The sequence below is a fragment of the Stenella coeruleoalba genome, assembly GCF_951394435.1.
Source record: "Stenella coeruleoalba genome assembly, chromosome: 3".
NCBI classification, from domain to species: domain Eukaryota; kingdom Metazoa; phylum Chordata; class Mammalia; order Artiodactyla; family Delphinidae; genus Stenella; species Stenella coeruleoalba.
The window spans coordinates 53816910-53829685 of record NC_137148.1 but is presented as its reverse complement, the minus strand read 5'-3'; the positions used below and the strand labels follow the sequence as shown (position 1 = coordinate 53829685).

The window sequence follows — 12776 nt, the reverse complement described above, 5'->3', positions numbered from 1 at the left end:
GTGTGAATAAAAGTTTTGTTTTATTGGTGAGTGGGGGATGGCCTTGGTTGGGCTGAGGGGTGAGCTTGGTAATCTGAAAGAACAACTGGAAAATCTGGACAAGATTTTTTAAATATTTGGAGACATCTCAGAGAAAACAGCCAGTGGAGGGTCTTCCCTGGTGGCGCAGTGGTTAAGAATCCGCCTGCCAATGCAGGGGACACAGGTTTGAGCCCTGGTCTGGGAAGATCCCACATGCCGCAGAGCAACTAAACCCATGAGCCATAACTATTGAGCCCATGTGCCACAACTACTGAAGCCCGCGCGCACCTAGAGCACGTGCTCCGCAACAAGAGAAGCCACCACAATGAGAAGCTCGTGCACCGCAACGAAGAATAGAATAGCCCCTGCTCACCGCAACTAGAGAAAGCCCATGCAGCAACAAAGACCAACGCAGTCTAAAAGAAAGAAATAAAATAAATTTTTTTAAAAAAATTAAAAAAAAAGGAAACAGACAGTGGAAAATATTGGGGCTATATTCTAAGAGAAGAACAAAGCTGAGAGGTCAGGCATTTGGGTTCACTTTGCTCCTAAGGGCTTCTATGAATTCTGCAAAGAACCTGAGCAGGGTGTTCCTCAGATGCACAGGTGTGTTCCCTTTATAATAATTCATCAAGCTATAAAATTAAAATTTGTATAATTTCAATGTGCGATATACTTAAAAAAATTTAAAAGGAAGCATGTTTGAAATAAAACAAAGAAATTATATAGAAAATAATATACAAACACCTACAGGCCCAAGATTAAAAGGATTCTATCATTTTAAAAATTTTATTTTCTATATTTGTAATAAATGTTTATAGTAAATATTTTGGATATAGCCAGAGCTCTACCCCCACCTGTGTTTCCCCCATCCTTAGAGGAAACACCATACTGAATTTGGTACACCATTCTTAATGCATGGATTTGTACTTTTTCTATACATATAGTAAACATAAAGAATCTAGTCTAATCCTTTGGGTTTTAAGTTTCGTATGGAATATCACTATCTTTTGCTATTTGGACTTATCACTCCATATTGTTTTTGAGATTTATCCATGTTGAAATGCATAGATCAAATTTATTCATTTAGACACCTATATATAACTTTAGTGTATAGATAAGCCAATTTATTATTCATTCCCCTATACATTTGCTATTACAAACATTGCTGCAACGAACATCACCGTACATGTCTCTTTGTTCTCATGCTTGAGAGCTCCCCTTTAGGTGACATCTAGAAAGGAAAAGACAGGGTCCTAGGGCATACATATCTTCAACCTGAACACATATTGTCAGATTGCTCTCCAGAAGGGTATCATAATGAAACTCCCAAGAGCAACGTGGAAGACCTCCTGTTTCCCCACATTCTTGCCAGTACTTGGTATTATCAGGCTAGTTATTATGTTATGTTTTGGGGAGTTTAAAATGCTATCTCAATGTTGTTTTACTTTATCTGCTCCTGACTACTGAGGTTGATCACATTTTCCTTATGTTCACTGGCCATTATTTTTTTCTCTTTGTGAATTGCATGCTAAAAATGGACCATTTTTTTCTATTGGGTTCATCGCATTTTTCTTACTGATTTTTAGAAGATTTTAAAATGTATTCTGTGGGAAGAAGTGAGAGAGTGGCATTGACATATATACACTACCAAATGTAAAATAGGTAGCTAGTGGGAAGCAGCTGCATAGTACAGAGAGATCAGCTCGGTGCTCTGTGACCACCTAGAGGGGTGGGATAGGGAGGGTGGGAGGGAGATGCAAGTGGGAGGGGATATGGGGATATATGTATACATATATTTGATTCACTTTGTTGTACAGCAGAAACTAACACAACATTGTAAAGCAATTATACTCCAATAAAGATGTTAAAAATAAAGATATGTAAAAAGCAAATAAAAATAAACATTATATTTGTTTTCCAAAAAAATGAAATAAAATGTATTCTGAAACTTTATTCTTTGCCTGATAAATGAGTTGCCAGTATCTTCTCCCAATATGTGACACATCTTTTTGTCACAATGAAGCTTTTATTATTATTAAAAGTTTTTATTTATTATTAATGACAATGTAGTTCAAATTTGTCATTCTTAAATTTTTGTTTGTGTTTTTTTCTATCTTAATTAAGAAACAACTACTTATTCCAATGACATTAGTTTTTATTCTAATAATTTAAAAGTTTTGTTTTTCAAATTTGAGTCTTCAATCCATCTGGAGTTGTTTATGTATAACATGAGGCACGTATGTAACTTAGTATTATATATAGAACATCACAGTAGTAGCAGAAGTTCCATCCTTTCCCCAGCTAACTGAAATGTCATCTCTGTTACAGGCCTATCTCAAATATGTATGTGTGTCTTTTTAGAATACGCACTGTGTTCATCCCTGAATGAAGGTCTCAGTGTCCATCTGGTATCATTTCTCACCAGCTTTATGGAATTCCTTTAATGTTTCATGTAGTGAAGCTGAAGCTGTGCCACTGACACATTCTTTCGCTCTTTTTTATACTAAAATGTCTTTATTTGCCTTTTTCTTAAAGGATATTTTCACTGGATATAGAATTCTAGGTTGATAGGTATTTTGTTTTATGTTTTTGTTTTTCCTTTCAGCACTTTTAAATGTTGTTCTTTTATCTTCTCTACATTATTTCTCTTGAGATGGTAGCAGGTTTTTTTTTTAAGATTATTTTTCTCTTCATTTTCCCTCTGCCTGCTTTTAAGATATTCTATTAATCTTTGCTTTTCAGCCACTTGATTATGATGTGCCTAGGTGTGGTTTTCTTTGTGTTTATTCTGCTAGAAATTTTAAAGACTTTCAGAAATGTGAGTTTAAAATTTTCATTGAATTTGGAAATTTTTTCTTTATTATTTCTTTTTTTAAAAAGAGATTTATTTATTTATTTTTGGCTGTGTTGGGTCTTCGTTGTTCTGTGCAAGCTTTCTCTAGTTGCAGTGAGCAGGGGCTACTCTTTGTTGTGGTGTGCTGGCTTCTCATTGCGGTGGCTTCTCTTATTGCGGAACACGGGCTCTAGGTGCAGGGGCTTCAGCAGTTGTGGCTCATGGGCTCTAGAGCGCAGGCTCAGTAGTTGTGGCACACAGGCTTAGTTGCTCTGCAGCATGTGGGATCTTCCCGGACCAGGGCTCACACCTCTGTGCCCTGCATTGGCAGGCGGATTCTTGACCACTGTGCCACCAGAGAAACGCCCGTTATTATTTCTTCAAAAATTTTTTTTCCACCCCACTCTCTCCTTTTTTTTTCTGTGTATCTAATGATACATATATTTTCTTCTTGTCCCATAGGTCACTAAGGCCTTGTTTATTATTTTCACTTTTTTCCCTCTGTATGTCTAAATTTGAATCGTTTCTATTGACCTATTTTCAGATTCACTAATATTTTCTTCCGTAGTTCTCAAGCTACTTTTAAGCCCAGCTAAGAATTTTTTAACACTTTAGAGACTATTATTTTAGTTTTAGAATTTCTGTGTGGCTCTTTTCTGTAGTCTTTGCTTTTCTGCTGAGCCTGCCTGCCCACCCTCTCATTATGGCCAGCTTTTCCTTTAAGTTCTTGAACATACTTCTAATCATTGTTTTAATGCCTTTGTGTGCTAATTGCAACAACTGCCTCATCTATGGCTGCTTTTATTGACTGTTTTCTATCCAAGTTTGGGTCACATTTTCTAGCTTCTTGATATATATGTCTAACAAATTTTTATCATATGGTCAACTTTATGGAGGCTCCATTGTGAGAGTTTGGCTTATATTGTCTTTCTTTAAGGAGTGTAGAATTTTATGGTGGATCAGCTTGATCCTACTGAAGCTTGATTTTAGACATTTTAGGAAGAGTCTAGATAGCCCTTACTGTGGGGCCAGAGCAGCTCTGCTAAAGGCAAAGTATTTTTGAAGCTTCAGTTGAATGCCTGGGTTGTTCATGAGGTCTCTCCACTCTGGCTTGTCAGAACACTAATGTTTTAATGTGTCACTCTTGGAATCCCTGATCTCTTCACTGTCTCCTAGAAACTGTTCTCTGCAGGCATCCTTGAGTCTTGCTTTGTGCATTCACAGCTTACTGTTCGGCTTAAGAGTCCAGAGGACCCTTATAGAGATTTTGGGGGTTCTTCCTCTGCACAACTCTATCCTCCTGGTACCCTACTCCCATAAGTTCCAGCTCTCTCAGCAGCCCCAAACTCCATATTGCATTCTCCATCCAAGCCTATCATTGCTGTCTAACAGGTTTCTACTTCCTGTTTGAATGGAAAGTGTCCTAGTCTGGAAAGTGCCCTCAGGCAGAGAGCTGGGTGAATTTGGGCCTCACAGCATCCCTTCACTAGAGGATCAGAGCCCAGTGCTGCTTGTTATCCAATGTCTGGGAACAGCTTCTTCATATATTTTGTTTTATATGTATTTACAGTGGGAAGATGATTGTGATCCTCATTACTCCATTACTGCCAGAATCAAAGGTGTCTACTTATGAATTTTTACATCTATTATATCTAAATTCCAGTCCCTTCTTTTATTCTCAGCATTATAATTTGTGCTACCTCACCTTTTTTCTTCAGCAATTTAAGCAGAGTCTGCCCTTCAGACTCAGACTGGAGCTATACCATTGGCTCTCCTGGTCTCCAGCTGAAGATCCTGGGACATCTCAGTCTTCATAGCCCCATGAGCCAATTCCTTATAATAAGTCTATCTATCTATCTATCTATCTATCTATCTATCTATCTATCTACCTACCTACCTACCTACCTATCTATCTGTCGTGGTTTGTCTTTTCATTCTCTTAACCATGTCTTACAGCAGAAGTGTTTTAATCATAATAAAATTCTGCTTATCAATTTTTTTTCTTTTATCAGTCATGGTTTTAGTGTTGTAATTAAAAGTTCATCTCTAAAACAAAGTTCACAGACTTTTCTTCCATGTTTTCTTCTAGAAGCTTTATAGCTTTGCATTTTACATTTATCTCTATGACCCATCTTGAGTTATCTTTTGAGGAAGGTGTAAGGTCTTACCCAGGTTTTTACCGTGCATGTCAATATCCAGTTGTTGACACACAGCACCATTTGTTGAGAAGACTATGCTTTCTCCACTGAATTGCCTTTTCTCCTTGGTCAAAGATCCATTGGATATATTTGTGTGGATCTCTTTCTGGGCTCTCTATTTTGGTTCATTAGCCTGTTTGTCTATTCTTTTATCAAGACCACATTACCTTGATTACTGTAGCTTTATAGTAAATCTCGAAATCAGGTATTGTGGGTCCTCCACCTGTGTTCTTTTTCATCAATGCTTTACTTCCTTTTTTTCCTCTCACCCTCCTGCTCTGTTCGTCCCCTACCACATTCCAATTAGTATCGGACTCTTCGCCTTGTGTTCTACTTATGGAAGACCAATGTTATGGACTGAATGTTTTTGTCCCCACAAAAGTCATATATTGAAGCCCTAACCCCAGTGTGTCTGTATTTGGAGATAAGGCCTCTAAGGAAGTAATTAAGTTTAAATGAGGTCATGAGGGTAGAACCCTGATCCAACAGGATTAGTGTCCTTTTGAGAAGAGACACCAGAGCCTTCTCTCTCTCTCCCTCTCCATGCATGCACCAATAAAAGTCCATGTGAAGATATAGCAAGAAGGCAGCCATCTACAACCCAGGAAGAAAGGTCTTAAAAGAAACAAAACCTGACAGCTTTTTAACCTTGGAGTTTCAGCCTCCAGAACTGTGAGAAAAGGTATTTCTGTTGTTTAAGCCACCCAGTCTGCTATTTTGTTATGGCAGCCAGAACAGACTAATACAACAAGAATAAGACAAAGTACAACTTTTATAAATATCAAGTAGCTGGATTCTATTTCCTTAATCCAATCTGGTAATCCTTGTCTTTTAATTGATGAGGTTAATTCATTTAAAGTTATTCTATCCCTGACAGTTTTCATTTCTATCACTTTATTTTATGCTTTCTATATCACATATTTTTTCCCCCTTTTCAAAACAAGTATTAGACTGATATATTCCTTAATTCATTCTTTCCTTTCATCGGTTAGGAAATTATACACTTAATCTTTATGATGTTGTGGTTTATGGTTTGATTTTAAAAATGCATGCCTTCTGAACAAAGTTCAAAGTGGATCAAGAATTTTACCACATTTCCAAATATTATAAAGACTTTAGAAACTTTAACTCTGATGGCCCCCCTTCTCTTACATGTCATTTTCTCAGATTTTTATTTTGACTTTGTTTTTATGAATCTCACATTGTTCATAATTATTTTCATTTTTATATTGTTAACATGTGTTTAGGTTTACCCTATGTTTGCCAATTATTTTGCCCACTATTGCTTTTGGAAACCTCTCTTCCTTCTGGGTCCAATTTTCTTTTATCTGAGGTAAATACTTTAGTAATTGCTTTAGCAAGGGTATGTGGGTGGTAAAGTCTCTATGTCATTTTGTTTAAAATTGCCTTTATTATGCTTTCACTCTTGATTGATAGTTTGTCTGATTTATAATTCTAGGTTGACAGCTATTTTTTTCAGCAATATGAAGATATTAGCCAATTGTACTCTGGCTCTATTGTTACCACAAGGGGGTCTATTGTCAGTAGTTTTTCCTTTATTTATCTTACTTAAAACTTTTTATTCTGGGACCTAAATATTCACGCTTTTCATCAATTTTATAAAATTCTCAGCCATCCTCTTGTTACTATTTGACTCTTCATTATTCTTTTTCTTTTCCCTCTTGAACTTTTAGTAGACATATATTAGACCTTCTCATTCTCTCTTCATGTCACTGAATCTCACTTTCATATTTTTAATTTATCTTCCTCAATTGAGCTTTACTTAATGTCCTTAGATCTATCTTCTAGTTCAATATTTTTGCTTCAGCTGTTTCTAATATGCTCCATAAGCCAGTTGGTTATTGCTTAATTTTAAAAGTTCCATTTAATTTATTTTAATCTTCTTGATATTTGTTTCTTGTGTATTTCTTACAGTTTTGATTCTTTTCATTACCTTTAATTATTTGAACTCAATAATTTTATATTCTCCATTAGAATATGCTGTAACGTGAAAATATTGATCTTCTAATGCTGCTCCCTGTTCCATCTTTAGTTTCTTACCCATCTTGGATTGTTTACTTGTGAAAGTTGAACTTGAGAAGCACTTCATCGGTGGGAGTCATGGCGCATGTATGCTTTGGAGTGGTGGGGTCTCTGTGTCTGGCAAGTGCCCCAGAATTATCATTGGTACAGGGGCACATGGGCGTTCATTTCTCATTGTGAGGATTCCTAAACCTTGAGGACCTTGAGGGTAGTGTAAACTCAAACCCCACATCTATGCCTGCAGCAGACCCAAAATACAAATTGCCCAGGAACTCAGGCAGAGACAGATAAACTTTCCTGTTGTCTTCCTGTGTCACTGCGCACAGCATTTTCAGTCCTGTATTTTACTCAGGAACAGCCCTTTAAAGTTTCTAGTTCTCTCTTCATGGGCTTAAGGATTTATTCTGCAACCCTGAGGATCTTAAAATAAAAGCTCTTAGGGCGCTTGAACCAGCAAAGTCCTAACATCCTATTTCCCCCACACTCACTTCCACCTGGGGTTAACGGCCAAGGGAAACCTCAGCTGTGCCTCATGGGATTGTGCTCTGCTTTTCAGATTACCTGCCACCTGAGAATTGTTCTTACTTTTCCTGTTATCTCAACTACACATTTTGAATAATGTTATACTTTGTGTACTTGCGGGAAGGGGTTCAGGTAAACAAATTCACATTATTTAGGGAAAAAGAAGCCCTGAATTTGCTTCTTTAAATGTCTCAAATTTTGAAGTTTGATGAAAATTATATGCCAGATCTGAAGTTACTTTATATTTTGCCCACCTAAATGACACTCAAGGAAAAGTAACATACATTTAGTTACTTATTATTCTGCTGTGTTGTAATGATCACAGAGTCAGGGCTTGATGTTTCCCTAGAGTCTATTTTGTAGGAAGTATTTTCCTATATTCAATAACCCTGTTAGTAGCTTGAATCACTGCACAAACTCTCATGTTTCATTGAAAACTCAAGTTTTCATGCATATAAAGAAACTACATCCCAAATGAGGGCTCAAATTAACATGTGGAATACATTAATTAAGTATATTTTATGTTCACTAACTGTATCATACATTAATTTGAATTCGTGCTTTTTACCCTGAGAATGTGAAACAAGATGGGGTTTCACAGCTGTTTAAATCTCCTTTAAAGAAGCAGAATTGTATTAATGAAACAAAAAGGAATATATTGGCAAGAGAAGACTCACCTTGAGTTGATAACACATGGATCAGATGCCTCTCTTTGTTGGTTTATGAGCATCTTTAAGGCAGGCAAAGTGATGTACAAATTATCTTAGAACCTCTGAAGTAGAGCATCAAGCTTGCCACATGATAGGTGGTAAATAGCTGTGGAAAGAAGAGAGGAGAGAGAGTGTGAGGATGGCAGGAAAGGAGGAAAAGATGTAAGGAAGAAAAGAAGAAAGGGAGGAAGGGAGGAAGGGAGGGAGGAAGGAGGCAGCTTTTGCCCATGATACCTATACCATGATACTATGATACCTATAAAGAAAGAGGAAACCTAACCCACTTCTAGAACCTGGGTGTCTGGGGCATAAACGCAGATGTCCTTAAGTGTTACTTCAAATGTCTCAGTTCAGTGAAATCTTACATATTCCATCAACATGATTAAAGATTTTAGCTCCTTGCAGCACAGGTTACACAAGAATCTCTTAGGCTACATGCCTGAACCGGAATTTGTGTTTTCAGTGGCGTATGGCACTTGAAAGTCTCTGTGAAGTTGAGGAGCACGCAGCCCATGTCAGCAAGTCTTATCACTCTGATGAGTCAAATATTTCTGAGCTGCACCCATGTTTTGAGAGGACTGTTTCTTCCTTTCTTAATGACCTAAACTTCATTTTTATCCTGATCCATTTCTTAAAAACTCCCATGTCTTTTCTTTCAGCAAAAACTAAATTTCATAGACAGGATAGGATGGTAGAAAGCTCTTGTATCCTTCCTGCTCTTGCAGAGACCTCATCAACTCTGTAAATGTTTCTCTTCAAGGGGAGGAGGTATTGTGACTGAACTGTACCTTCAATAAACCTCTTTCCAGCTCAGAGGGGAAGTTTCCTTGGCTTGGTCAGGGCAGTTTAGCCACACCCAGATGAAATAATGAATGTGAAAGCATGTTGAAAGTCAAGTATCTTGTCAAGCTGAATTAACGTGGCGAGTGTTATACTCTGCACTAGGATATGGGGTGAGGATGGCCAGCCATGGGTAGACACACAGCCAAAAGCTAGTGCAGCACAAAAAGGTAGTATCCATTCTGCTCCAATTGCTCCCTCCCTTAGTCCAGGCTGCCATAGAAAAATATCATAGATTGCATGGCTTATAAACAACAGAAATTTATTTCTCACAGTTCTGGTGGCTGGAAGTCTAAGATCAAGGCTCCAGCAGTTTTGGTGCCTGGTGAGAAATCACTTCCTGGTTCATAGATGGCTATCTTCTTGCTGTGTCCTCACATGGTAGAAGGGGGCAGGGAGCTCTCTAGGGTCTCTTTTATAAGGTAACTAATACCATTCGTGAGGACTCTACCCTCATGACCTAATCACCCAAAAGGCCCCATTTCCAAACACCATCACATTGGGGATTGGATTTCAACATATGAATTTGGGGGAGACAATCTCTAGCCCTCCCAAATGTGCAAATCACTGCCCAAGAATTTCAATATGGGAGAACTACCAACAATAGAAAAGAAGAGGAATGTACCGTGTTCTGAGAGGAATCTCAAACAAGGAAAGATTGGGGTCATAGACCTGAGTGGACTTGGTTCTCCATTTCTTATGTTCCCTCTGGAGGAGAGGGTGGGAGGAGTAGGGTCCCCTGGTCATAGGACTCTGGTTGCTGTTGATGTCACTTCCTGCCTTGGCAAATTTGACTGGGAGAATGAGTGTATAAAAGAACATGCTCTCTATTTCCCTCCTCCCACCATTACTCTTTCTTTCCTCATTTGCCCTACTCATATTTCCTTTAAATATATTTAAAAAAATAATCTTTAATACAATTTTATTGGCTCCCCATCGAGGTAACAGTGTTTCTTCAAGTGTGATCCATAAACCTCTGGTGATTCCAGGGAATGTAGAGACAATTTGACAGTTTCAGAAGCTACAGCATTGATAATAAAATACTAATAATATAACAGCATAAAACGTTTAAGAGCTTATATAGTTGATAGCATATATTTTGCTTCATATTTGGCTAAAACCACTGATGTATAGAATTTGAATAATTTCTCAGCATAAGTGGAGCATATATGAAGAAGAAATGATCAACATATTTTTATTATGTTAATATTGAAACGTCATGGTATAGAAAGAACATTTTAAAATAGTTAGCAAAGAGTTAAATACAAAAAAAAGAGTTAAATACAATTCATGAGATAGGTGTATGGGATCAGTACTAAAGGACACCATTTATATATGCTGCTGTGAACATTAAAGGAGACTAAAGTACTTGAGCATTAGAACCCTACTGTTTGCAAAGAGAACAGTTGGCAGAATATTTCCTGATCTTGATCTAATATTGAAATAAATGAGGAAAACTGAATACTACTATGTTCTAGCCAATAAGCATATATCTTTTCGGTTCATGAGCAAATACATAGGCATCTTGTATCAAAACCTTGCTTTTTTCCATTAAAGTATGAGGAAGCCAAGGGGAAATTTGTCATAAGAGTTTTTGAAATGAGGAAAGTGAAAACAATCATTTCTCCATGACACTAATGATGTCAATAAACACCATTTCAATGATTTCAAGGGTTTTTCTCAAGAGGAATATCTCAAAATACAGTCAATATCTTGAATAGCTGAAATTCATTACTTGTGAACTGAAATAGTATAATTTGTAAGGCTAAGTAAATGATACCAGGATTTCTGATACAGATCAAATTGAGCTAAATGTTTGACTCTCTACTGATACTTTTTTTTTTCAAGATAGGCCTGGTGTTGACTATATTATTATAATTATATTATAACATATAAATATATAATATATACAAATTATATATATAATATATAATATTTATATTATGGTAGACTGTTAGGGTCTTGATGATAACGTGATATTTTAGTTAAGACTTGAAGGAAGTCCAAGAGAAGAGCAAGCCATTTGGATGTCTGGGGAAGAAAAATACACTCAGAGGGAACAGCAAGTACAAACTTTCTGAAGCAGAAACATGCTTGGTGTCCTCAGGGGATATCAAGGAGGTCACTATAGATGAAGTACAGTGAGGAAGGGAGAGAGTAAGAGTGATAAAATCAGAGGTAGCAAAAGATCTGGATAAAGGGAGGACTTTAGATTTTACTCTGAGATGAGACGTTATTGGAGAATTTTGAGCAGAGAAGTGTTTATCTCCTTTTTAATGAGTTCACTCTGACTGCTGTGTTGGGAATAGACTGAGGGAGGCAAAAGCAGAAGTAGGGAAATCAATTAGGAGGCTATTTCAGTAACTGAGGCAAGAGAACACAGTGGCTTATACCAGAGCAGAAGCAGTTGAGGTGGTAGGAAATGGCTGGATTCTGGGCATATTTCCAGTCACTTATTCAATAAATGCTATGGAACATTTACATACCTGGTGCTATCCTGAGTACTGGAAATGCCATGCTGAGCCAAACAAACAAGCAAAAACGAACACAAACCACCATGGTCTCTATTCTCTTGAGTTATGGTCTATTTGGTGATGGGAGGTTGGGAGTAAAAACAGGCAATATAGATGTAAACAAATCAGCAAGAATACATACTGTGAAACAAGTAAACCAGTATAACGCGAAAGAGTGTCTGGGTGGCTGGGCGGACTTTGCTACTTTGAATTGTGTGTCCGGAAAAGGCCACTGAGGAAGCAGTGACCTATCCACTTGGACCTGCGTGAGGAGAAGGAGGAAATCAAGTGAAGATCTGGAGGATGATCACCCAGGTAAAATGAACTACAAGTTCACAATCAGAGAGCTTGCTCAACCAACAGACATACATTTGGTAGTGTGGCTGGAGCACAGTGAAAGAACGGGAAAATGATAGGAAGTGAGATTAGGGAGGAAAATTATGTAGAACCTTGAGGGCCATAAAAAGGAATTTGGATTTTTTTAATTAATTAATTAATTTATTTATTTCTGGCTGTGTTGGGTCTTCGTTTCTGTGCGAGGGCTTTCTCCAGTTGCAGCAAGTGGGGGCCACCCTTCATCGCGTTGCGCGGGCCTCTCACTATCGCGGCCTCTCTTGTTGCGGAGCACAGGCTCCAGACGCTCAGGTTCAGTAGTTGTGACTCATGGGCCTAGTTGCTCCCCGGCATGTGGGATCTTCCCAGACCAGGGCTCGAACCCATGTCCCCTGCATCGGCAGGCAGATTCTCAGCCACTGCGCCACCAGGGAAGCCCAGGAATTTGGATTTTATTCTAAGTATTTTAGAAAGCCATTGGAAGCCTTTAAGTAAGAAAATGGCATGATCTACTTTACAGTTTTAGAAGATCCCTCTGGCAACTTTGCAGGGGATGGATTCTGTTGGAGACATACAAATGCAGAGCTCAAGTAAGCAGTCGGAAGCATGAGTCTGAGGCTTAGGAGAGAAGTCAGGTTTGAAGGTACAAGTTGAGGAGTAATCAGTGTGGATGGCATTGAAAGGGAAGGATATAAGTGAAATGACTTCAAAGTGAGTGTGGGCGGTGAAGAGTCAGGACCCTGAGGACTGCCCGGTCTCT

General features: G+C 38.0%; 1 protein-coding gene across 16 annotated transcripts in view; it reads right to left on the bottom strand.

Moving 5' to 3' along the window:
- The window catches only part of PIK3R1 (phosphoinositide-3-kinase regulatory subunit 1), a 959753-nt gene that overhangs the window by 483472 nt on the left and 463505 nt on the right, over positions 1–12776 (bottom strand). For all 16 annotated transcript variants that reach the window (XM_079916424.1, XM_079916400.1, XM_079916404.1 and 13 more), the window contains one exon: positions 8298–8436. The gene's annotated coding sequence lies outside the window, so the exon portion shown is untranslated. The remainder of the gene's footprint in view (positions 1–8297; positions 8437–12776) is intronic.